Here is an 8,252-nt window from a genome sequence, read left to right as displayed (position 1 = left end):
CAACAAAAAAGAAACAATAAAAACAAAATTTATTTACAAAATTTTAGAAGTGGAGCTGTAACACATATATATATATATATATATGTATCACATACAACTTTGTTGCACCTACTGGAGTCTGCGCCACGCCAACCAACATTTTTGTTTCTTTTTTGAAGACAAACAACCATTTTATCCGGTACCTACCGTAACACTTTCACATTTGACGTTCCTTGCCTACAGCTCCACTATAGCGCTCCTCCTAAAATTTTTTAAATAAATTTTGTTTTTATTGTTTGAGTTATTAATTTAATATGCTGATATTTGAGCAAACACACACATTTGCACTTGAACATACCATTACTAACAAACCTCAGTCGCTTAATGCAGCATTGTTGTTGGCGATGAAAGCTCAACGCTCGTTGCTTCAAGCACTTCCTGTCAGCTTTCCCCAAGCAACTCGACGCTGCTGCCTCTACCTTCACCACTGCATACTGCATGTGTTGTCAGCCAAGCAAACTGGTAATAAAATTTTATTAATTCCATGAGAATTGCATACATTCTGCGTTCCCCGCAAGTAGAGTATTTTTGTGTTGCAGCTGAACAAGCATTGATGTTAACTAGATTGAAATGCATATCTAGTTTACAGTGGGTGAGAATAATATTTTGTAAACGGTTCCATTACATGGCTTAGATACTGAAATTTAATTATTATATTTCTCCCTCTCAAAACGTGCACTTTACTGATTCAATATTAAATCGGATTAAACGGTTCTGGATCCCTCTTTATTGGCGTTAAATTCTTTGCGAAATAATAATTAAAATGGCAGTATGTCGCTAAAATCTACAAGTAACCAGACAATGGAGGATGGAGCCATGTGTAGAAGTTCACGCAAGTGAGGAAAGTTCTTTGAGCGCCATTCACTTGGTAGGGGCCAGAAACGATTCTTTTGCATAGGGCTCAAACAGCTCAATACCAAGAAAACTACAGTGAGAAGACGAAACCTCCTCTCTTCAGGGTTGAGAGCTGTATTTGGGACCCGCACCCTATGAATGTAAGAAAACAGCAATGGTGTCGGATTCGTGGTGGGGAAGAGATACTGTCGCCGAGTCCTGCCATCACGCGAAGGATGAATGTCTAGCGACAATCCACATCAAAGCGAAGTTCTTCAAACATATCGCTGATTTGCGCCCACGTCCCGACGGAAGAGAAGGACGATGTGCGATGAGCGCTTGGAGTGTATATCGCTACTTTAACGCCAGGATGAGCTCGGAAGGCATCTTTGGCACAATGTTCGGCAAATACAGCCTCTACGATGAAACATCCTCAAATAGGTTGATCCTGATCGACTTCCCCGGGGCTTCTTTCTAAAATATGGTCGGACGAAAGCATGCCCGACGATTGGAATTTAAGTGTGCTCTGCCCAATCTACAAAAAGTTAAACACGACAATCTGCGCCAACTACCGTGAGACAAATCTCCTCAAAATGTTCATATTGTATAAGGTTCTATCGAGCATATTGTGTGAAAGACTGAAGTCCACCGTCAACAGAATTTTTGGACCTTATCAGTGTATGTTTAGAYCAGGAAAATCAACAACTGACCAGATATTCACCATGCGTCAAGTCTTGAAAAAAACCCCTGAATAGAGGATAGACACACACCGAATCTTCGTCGATCACAWAGTTACTTTTGACAGCGCGAAAATGAGCGATGTCTGAATTTGGTATCTCCGCAAAACTAATACGGCTGTATAAGCTGACGATGAGCAACACCAAAAGCTCTGTTAGGATCGGGCGGGACCTCTCTGAGACGTTCGATACTAAACGAGGTTTCAGACAAGTCGACTCTATTTCGTGTGTCTTCTTCAACCTATTACTGGACAAAATAATTCGACCTGCAGAACTAAACCGAGAAAACGGCGCATACTGCAGTCGATCTACCGATGAGCTGTGCGAGATATAAGACGTCATTGACATAGTTCCGGTAATCAAGAAACATTCCATCTCGAATTACCCACCTGGGGAAGCAGAGGAAGAGGAATTCTCTCACGAGTTGGAAATACTAGGTGGAGGAGGACCCTCCTTGCACTTTGAATCTCCAATTGACACCAAACAGCGTGAAGGCAGCAAAGGAAGGAAGAAGCACTGCTTTCAACCAACTGGTCGAAAAAGGCTACTACTTCTTAGATTATGAGTTATGTTATTATAATGAGTTATGCTCATTAATCCTAATTAAACAAGGCCATTCTTTTTAACTTGATTCCTTTATTTCGAATAGAAATCTTTCAATGCAGCATACTTTCTTTGGGAATCGGTTAAAATATGTTTTGTTTTACCACAAGTAATGATTGATTATGATTGATATGACGGTATAAGTAAACGACTTCGTCAAATTAATAATACTGGTTGATGGCAGCTATTTGGAGGCAATTAGGGCGCACTTGTGCAGGGCGGGTACGTAATTGTGGGGGTAAGTCGAGCGTAAGCAACGAACGAAATGCGTTGTAATAAATAGCTTCACGGTTTCTTGACGTGGAAAATTGCGATTATACGAATGAGAAATGTGAGATTGAGATGGAGATTTCAGTGGGAAAATTAATCGCTGCGAGAAGAATGCATGAAATGTATTAAAGAAGTAGGAAATCAGTCAYTCATACAGCTTGACGCTCACAGTTAATTACATCATTTAATTTGTACGGCCGACATCGAAAGTAAAGAGTTTAAGAGAAAAATATGAAGTTTTATCTACATTTATTTATTCAAACAGTTCTTAAAGTGCATTTTTTTATTATCGTCAACTAAATTAATGTCGGAAAAGCTAAAACTAAAATAATTCTAAAGTAGTATCGCACGATTTCTGGTGAGTGTTTTTTGACAACAGTTTCATTTCTTTAGTTAACGCCAAAAGGTTAGTATAGCAAGACTTCTCTGTGGGTGACTGGTTAACATCGTAGAYACTAAACTTTACGTACTACAGTGTTGTCTTCTTTTTAAATTATAGGTTTTGGTGTGWATGGTAAGAAAAAGTTAATTAAWACCTCTTAMAATATTGGGTAGTCGAAAATGTCTTTTCGCATTTCTAATCATATTTCAATTTAATTTTTTTATATTTTTAATGAACTTTAATAAATCAAGTATGTACCATTTTGRTCGACCACTTTTTGCCATTTTTCGCTGGAGATATTATTTCATCAGTGTAAAAACTTTTCTGGTTTCTCGGCCAAAAACAGCAACAAGTAATTTTCACAGGCTTCTCTTGGAGCCAACTTTACTCCTTTAAGGGAGTCCTATATGAACCGAAACAAACGATAGTCCGATGGCACAAGGTCAGGGCTATATGGTGGATGCATCAAAACTTTCCACCCAAGCTCTCCCAGTTTTTTMCGAGTTATTAAAATTTTGTGTGCTCTAGCGTTGTCCTGATTGAAGACGAAGTCCTTTATGTTGATCAGTTCTGGYCATTTCTGTTGATTGCTTATTTCAATCTCACCAKTTGTTGACTACTAAATTTGTATCATTTGTTCGATCTGGCTGGAGCAGCTTTTAATGAATGATTCCTTTTCAATCACAACAAAACACTCAGCATAACCTTTCGAGGCTTTGCGACCMCTTGTTGAGMTTTACCACGCTTGGACCATGATCTCTTACACATGTTATTGTTGTACTTGATCCACTTTTCATCTYCTGTTATCATTCGCTTCAGAAATTGTTCGATTTCATTTCGTTTCAGCAAAGAATCGCAGATGTTAATTTGGTCCATTACATCTTTCACAGCCWATATATGTGGCTTACTTTTGCAGCCAGCCTTTTTTAAATGGTTCAAAACTGTTTGCTGCTGAATGTTATGTTTCTTAACGCTGTCATGGTTGCATATGTGACGGTCCTGATCAATCTTTTCTCTAATGCCATCGACTTTCTCAATGATAGGTCGACCAGTAGAGGTGGTTCTTTTACATCGAAATTTCCAGAACGGAAGCGAACGMACCATTGTTGTGCTACACAAACTGATATAACATCGTCTCCGTAAAGTTCACAAACTTCATTGGTGTTTTGTGTGGCATTCTTMCCTTTTGTATAGAAAAATTTCAAATTAGACGAATTTCTTCATTAATTTTACTTATTTTTGAATAGCTGTAACTTTTTTTCAACTTYCTCGAATTCCCTGAATATTTTTTWTAWTTTTWTTTTTTGGTTAAATGAAGCTTAAAATCTCACCTTTCCAACTTTATATGGTGTGATACAATGTGATTGGTAGCACTGGGGACATAAGACATCTATTGACAAAATACGAATACTAAATAGAATAGCTCGAAATGAGAAAATTTATTTCAATCACATACAATCTCATAGGATTAAGCTATTACTAATTTAGTATTTTTACATTCGACAATCATACTTCAGCTATCAATAATGATTAATGTGTGAATACGATTACGATACAAAATTTGTTATCGATAAGTTTTGGCCGTTGCGGTACAGTTATGAGTTAGTTAATAATCAAATTGCATTACTTTGCTAGCCAAGGATTTCAACTAAAGAACGTGTAGCGAAATTAAAAATCGACAAAATGGAAGTAATGATTTTAGCAGGGACTTTTTGAAGCATACTAAAATTTAGTGAGGTAGTATTATACACAAAATTAATGAACTTTTTCAGACTAAGTAAATTTGCTTTAAAAAATCGCTTCCATTACAGCTAATTTCTTAATTACATTTCTTCTGTGTAATTAAATTTGCACGTCCCTGARTCGCGGTGCATTTTGATGCTTGAGTGCGTGCCAATGAGCAAGCTAGATGGTTAATTACACTTTAGGCATCAAAAAGGTTGACTGTGCTCACTTCGCGAATCGAATGTAAGGAGGTTGTAAAAAATATSATTTAGTRTATATATGTATACATATGTATATAATAACTTCTTACTTTATAAACTATCCATCGGCGCTTTGTGATACCTTAACAACACGCACGGTTAAAAGCGCGAAAGGAGAGGAGACGAAAATATCGTGCGAAAATGTGTAAATTAAAACGCTTTAACGGTACGTTGGTATTTTTAATTATCGTACAAAAGGAAGACATATTTCACTTATAAAATGGTTTCGTTGCTTCAAGCCACGTCCCCAACGATGCGTCACTTCTTACTCAACATATGTTCACGTATGAATTAATTAGTAGTTGAAAGTGTTTGAGGAAATGTATGTAGGGTGTGGGAAACATTAATTATGGTTCCTGTGGTTGACATGTTTACTTGACTAAATGAAGGTGCACTCGCACCTCGCACCACCATGTATTTGTGGGCGTTAATATGTTAGCGCTTGTAAATGCAAATTTATTCCAAAATGTTACTGTTTTCTTGTAACGGCGCCTAACTGTATGCGTATCCAATGTTTACTCATTGGGTAGGCGGCCTGCTGATTTAAACGGGTTGATAAGTGATGAGATTGACAGGTGAGTAAACAATATTTATGAAGACATACACCTATTTTTATATAAATACATGCATGATCTTTTATGTCTGTGTTAGGTATGAGGTGATCTCTCGAGCAAAATAAATCGTCTTATTAGTGTTGAATATTTATGGTAATTGAATATTTTCATTTTTGTTCTTTTAAAAGCTTAGTACAATCTCAGAGCCTCAATAAAGCGTTATTTGTAATCTCAATGAATATACATGGGTTTGAAACTTCGCTAAAAACACTTATATGTAGGTCATATTGAATTCGGTTGCAAATAAATAAATATTATTCAATATTTGTACCATATTGTATTAAACTGATAACTAGTCATTAAAAGTGTGTCCAAACTATATGCTATTTCTAACTCGATTTCAAAAAACAAAAGTAACAAAACACTTACAGCCACACTTCTTTTGAAATTCTCTGTTGCACAGCTGATTAAAGCATTAAGATTTCGCATTATTCGSAAATGCTATGTAATTTGTTTCTGGCGTTCATGGCGAAAGTAGTATGAAAAAGCCACTTATTTCACCGAATTGCAGTTAGAGTTGTACGCAAATGAGTTGCAAATGCTCCTTGGGGATGGCCATTTTGTGCTAATTTCATGCGGAATTTGTAAGGAGAAAGATAAACAGCAGACGCAATCTCGTGAAACTCACGAAAAAAGTGAATACGTAACCAATTATAAGGGCAGGAATTGAAAGACTGATCCAGCAATCTATGAAAAAATGCGTAGTATAGTTACCATATATACACTTTATATTACCAGGTTGTTCAATAAGATTTGTAATATTTGATTTTGATACGAAAAAAAATTGCATGACTCAAAATACACTTTATTATTAAGTGTAATCTCAATGACCATAATGCACTTATTCCAACGGTCTTCCAATCTGTGAATCCCATGCCTAAAGTGAGAATCCGGAAGGTCAGCAAAATATGCTGCAACAGCCGTTATGACCTCTTCATTTGATGAGAAACATTTTTTAAATTCTGGAAACAAATGGAAGTCGATGGAGGCTAAATCTTGTGAATACGGTGGATGATCCAACAATTCCAACTATAATTCATGGATTTAGCCATTGTCAAAATGATCTTGTGATACGGTGCATTGTTCACTTTGTTACAAGTTTGCAAGCAAGGCACMAAGAAAATTCCTCTTGGATCCCAAAAAACTGATCCCATAACTTTCTTGGCCTATTTTCGGCCACGAGCTCGTTTCTTTAGCTTTTTGTTCCGATTCAAGATCAAGGTGATGGATCCAAGTCTCGTCCATAGTGATGACTCGACGCACAAAATTCACTTTACCCTTGTTAAGACGCTGCAAATGTTGCTGAAAAAGTCGCATTTTAGAATTTAGTGAATTTATTTTGGTTCTAGACATTCCAAAAAGGAACTTATTGAACAACGTGGTATATTAGATTAGATAAATAMATAAATGAGGGCTGTACCGCGATCTATGGACTATTGTGCCCTCTCCTATTCACAATGACTCACTTAGCCCCAGCATATTAATAAATTCCGCTATACTGTTTGGCGCTATTAAGGCGATGCGAACCCTACCATTTTGGTGGATGCAACGGAGGGTGCCGCCTCATCAACAAGTCCATTCCCGGCTATACTTTTGTGACCCGGCATCCAGATAATGTGCACTTGGTTACGATGTGATATACTATTCAGTCGTTGTGTACACACCCTGTCTCTTATACACATCTAGATGTGTACAGAGTATCAATATAAAATAGCTTACATTTAAACGCTCACATGGTGAGCAAAATCGAAACATAGTTGAAATTGCAAACAAATATTAAGAAGAAATTGTAACGTGCGTGTGAATTATTGAATTGTATTAGTCAAGCGACATGTGGCACATACCATGTTCCGTACACATAGCTTTGGGTGTAGACTGGAGCGTTTGTGTTGTGTCACTTGCCGTTACTGTTGTTATTATGCATATTATTTAATGTTGTTGTTGCTGAATGTGTACTCTACGTCATGTGGACAATTTCCCTGTAATAAGTGTCATGTGTGCCAAGCGACAGCCGGAGCGGAAGAAGAAGCAATGGCATAGAAGAGGCAACATGACAACATCAGTCATTTCACACAAGGCGAAGGGAACGCACAAGRCAGTTGACGTATGTATATATTTGTATATAATCTTATATTTACATATGTGGTATAAATATGGAGAATATTTGAAAAAGGCTATGGAAACCAAGGAACGTGGAACAAATACTGAAAGGTCCCACAATGAATGCCAATAGTTTAATGTCAAGATGCATACTTATCCCTAAACATAGGCTTTTCAACAGACCCAAAACTACACTAAACTGTCAATTTAGGTAAATGTAATATTTGTTGAAAAGGATCGAGCCATGAGTAGATATTCACAAAACGATTCTTTAAATATGTCCCAAGCAGCCCACGACTTCAGGTCCGYCAGGATCGGGAAGGACCTCTTCGAAACTCTATAAGGAAGCGAAGCAAGTGGGTCTAACGATATTACATCAAAAGGCAAGTCGATATTACATCAAAAGTCGGYAAGAAATRAATACCTTCTCCAGTCAGCTTATTATGGSTAGCTTACGTATCGAATAAAGAATAGTCGTCCACTCTCATAAAAATTTAATAAAATGAGGCTTCAAAACTAATGTGACAACAAACAATGGCTAACTGGAGGAGCCTTAAACGAAACACTTAACCATCAAATATGACCCCCACATGCTGATACGAYACTCTCACATATCTGCTGCACAATGCCCTAGACTTGAAAATGTGCTTGCACTTTCTCGTTAGCTAAATTTTTCCTGTTGCTTCTC

The sequence above is a fragment of the Bactrocera latifrons genome, unplaced genomic scaffold, assembly GCF_001853355.1.
Source record: "Bactrocera latifrons isolate USDA-ARS-PBARC rearing strain unplaced genomic scaffold, ASM185335v1 scaffold_145, whole genome shotgun sequence".
NCBI lineage: Eukaryota > Metazoa > Arthropoda > Insecta > Diptera > Tephritidae > Bactrocera > Bactrocera latifrons.
Note: the sequence above shows the minus strand (reverse complement) of the source record.